Below are 3,578 nucleotides of genomic sequence, written 5' to 3' on the forward strand. Positions count from 1 at the left end.
CTTTCCCTGCTTTCTGGTCAACCTTTTCCCCTTACGACTTCGCCGCCGCACTTTGCTTTCGCCTTCTGGTTAATCATTTCACCCCTTTTAATCCTTTTTCCCACTTTGGGTTGGACAGTTCACCCAGCTACTGGTTAACCATTTCCCCTTTGGGACTTAAGTCTCTGAGCATTCTTTTGTGATTCTGGTTCACCATTTGTCCCTTTTTAAAAGATATTGCTGCTTTTGATTAAACCTTTCCCTGCTTTGCGGTCGACCTATTCCTCTTTCAGACTTCATCGCCGCACCTTGTTTTCGACATCTGGTTCAACATTTCTCCCCTTTTAATCCTTTTTCCCACTTTTGGTTAAGCAGTTCACCCAGCTTCTGGTTCACCATTTGCCCCTTTTTACTGAATTTTTCTGCTTTTGTTTAATCATTTCCCTGCTTTGCGGTCGACCTATTCCTCTTTCAGACTTCATCGCCGCGCATTGTTTTCGACATCTGGTTCAACATTTCTCCCCTTTTAATCCTCTTTCCCACTTTTGGTTAAGCAGTTCACCCAACTTCTGGTTAACCATTTGCCCCTTCTTACTGAATTTTTCTGCTTTTGTTTAATCATTTCCCTGCTTTATGGTCAACCTTTTCCCCTTTAGGACTTCGCCGCCGCACTTTGCTTTCGCCTTCTGGTTAATCATTTCACAACATTTTAATCCTTTTTCCCACTTTTGGTTAAACAGTTCACCCAGCTTCTGGTTAACCATTTGCCCCTTTGGGACTTAAGTCTCTGAGCATTCTTTTGGGATTCTGGTTCACCATTTGTCCCTTTTTAAAAGATATTGCTGCTTCTGTTTAATCCTTTCCTGCTTTGCGGTCAACCTTTTCCTCTTTCAGACTTCATCGCCGCGCATTGTTTTCGACATCTGGTTCAACATTTCTCCCCTTTTAATCCTCTTTCCCACTTTTGGTTAAGCAGTTCACCCAACTTCTGGTTCACCACTTGCCCCTTTTTACTGAATTTTTCTGCTTTTGTTTAATCATTTCCCTGCTTTCCGGTCAACCTTTCCCTCTTTCAGACTTAATCGCCGCACATTGTTGTCGACTTCTGGTTGATCAGTTCACCCCTTTTTTATCCTTTTTCCCACTTTGGGTTAAGCAGTTCACCCAGCTTCTGGTTAACCATTTGCCCCTTTGGCACTTAAGTCTCTGAGCATTCTTTTGGGATTCTGGTAAACCATTTGTCCCTTTTTAAAAAATGCTGCTGCTTTTGTTTAATGCTTGCCCTGCTTTGCGGTCGATCATTTCACCCCTTTTAATCCATTTTTGCCACTTTGGGTTAAACAGTTCACACAACTTCTGGTTCACCATTTCACATTTCGGAACTTTTATTCCCACCATTACTTTGGGCTTCTGGTTCATCATTTCACGCTGTTTTACAAATCTTTGCCGCTTCACTTTTAATCCACAAACCGTGGCTCGCTTTCGGGTGGGGGGGGGGGTAGCGGGTTTGGGCCGGGCACTCGACATCCCGGTGTGCGACCGGGTTCGTTCTGGTACCGCTCGGTGCCCCTCGTCCTGCTCTTGCCGCGGAAGCAAACCAGACGACCGTCGGTCTCACGCCCGAGGGGAGAGGAGGCGGAAAGCGGTTTGCAGCCTTTCGCTGTACCTCCGGCGGGCAGCGCCGCACCTCCGAGTGCTCGGTACCGTTCGCTGCACCTCGTCCGGCCGCACGCAGCGAGCCAAACCCGGAGGAAATCGGCCTGTGCCTTCTCGAGATATGGGCCTCCGGGTGGGACGGACAAACCGGGGCCCCGAGCTCGCTTTCGGCGGCCCGGCACTCGACTTCCCGGTGTCCGAACGTGATCCTTCCGGTACCCTTCGGTGCCCCTTGCCCGACTCTAGCTCCCGTGCTGAAGCGGAGTCGGTCGGCCTGACGGCCTGCCGAGTTAACCAGCGGAAAGCGGTGCGCAGCCTTTCGCTTGCAGCTCCGGCGGGCAGCGCCGCACCTCCGGCTGCTCAGTGCCGTCCGCTGCTCCCCTTCCGGCTGCACGCAGCGAACCATACCCGGAGGAAATCGGCCTCGGCCTTCCGGAGATATGGGCCTGCGAGTGGGACCAATAAATCGGTGCACATTTCCGGCTCGGTTTCCGGCCTCGGCACTATCAGTTCACGCCGTCCGACCGACGTCGTTCTGGCACGGTTCCGTTGCTCCTTGATCCGGTCCAGCCACGGTAATCAGCCGAAGATGGTGGGGGGGACACATTGCCCGCCGAGTTAGCCGGAGGAAATCGGCCTCGGACTTCCTCAGATATCAGCCTCCGGGTGGGACAGACAAACCGGGGACCCGAGCACGCTTTCGGCGGCCCGCTGGTCGACTTCCCGGTGTGCGACCGGGTTCGTTCCGGTACCGTTCGCTGCCCCTCGTCCTGCTCTAGCCGCGGAAACAAACCCGACGACCGTCGGTCTCACGCCCGCGGAGGGAGGTGGCGGAAAGTGGTTTGCAGCCTTTCGCTGTACCTCCGGCGGGCAGCGCCCGACCTCCGAGTGCTCGGTACCGTCCGCTGCGCCTGGTCCGGCCGCACACAACGAGCCATACCCGGTGGAAATCGGCCTGTGCCTTCCAGAGATATGGGCCTCCGGGTGGGACGGACAAACCGGGGCCCCGTGCTCGCTTTCGGCGGCCCGCTAGTCGACTTCCCGGTGTGCGACCGGGTTCCTTCCGGTACCGTTCGCTGCCCCTCGTCCTGCTCTAGCCGCGGAAACAAACCCGACGACCGTCGGTCTCACGCCCGCGGAGGGAGGCGGCGGAAAGTGGTTTGCAGCCTTTCGCTGTACCTCCGGCGGGCAGCGCCCGACCTCCGAGTGCTCGGTACCGTCCGCTGCGCCTGGTCCGGCCGCACACAACGAGCCATACCCGGTGGAAATCGGCCTGTGTCTTCCGGAGATATGGGCCTCCGGGTGGGACGGACAAACCGGGGCCCCGAGCGGTGGCACCCTGCTCGCTTTCGGCGGCCCGGCACTCGACTTCCCGGTGTGCGAACGTCATCGTTCCGGTACCCTTCGGTGCCCCTTGCCCCACTCTAGCTCCGGTGCTAAAGCGGAGTCGGTCGGTCTCACGGACGCCGAGTTAGCAGGCGGAAAGCGGTGCGCAGCCTTTCGCTGTCACTCCGGCGGGCAGCACCGCACCTCCGAGTGCTCGGTACCGAACGCTGCGCCGCCTCCTGCCGCACGCAACGAGCCATACCCGCAGGAAATCGGCCTCGGCGTTCCGGAGTTATCCGCCTCCGAGTGGGCCTGACCAAGCGGGGTGAACTGGAAATCATTAACCAACGTACTTCCATGTTTTCACCCGCAGAGGGCAGCACTCTCTTCTCCGTTTTAAACTGGGCCGACCCGGCTCCGTTTCGAGACCCGGCACTCGACTTCCCGGTGTGCGACCGGGTTCGTTCCGGTACCGTTCGCTGCCCCTCGTCCTGCTCTAGCCGCGGAACTAAACCCGACGACCGTCGGTCTCACGCCCGCGGAGGGAGGCGGCGGAAAGTGGTTTGCAGCCTTTCGCTGTACCTCCGGCGGGCAGCGCCCGACCTCCGAGTGCTCGG

Source organism: Heptranchias perlo, unplaced genomic scaffold (genome assembly GCF_035084215.1).
Source record: "Heptranchias perlo isolate sHepPer1 unplaced genomic scaffold, sHepPer1.hap1 HAP1_SCAFFOLD_851, whole genome shotgun sequence".
NCBI classification, from domain to species: Eukaryota; Metazoa; Chordata; class Chondrichthyes; order Hexanchiformes; family Hexanchidae; genus Heptranchias; species Heptranchias perlo.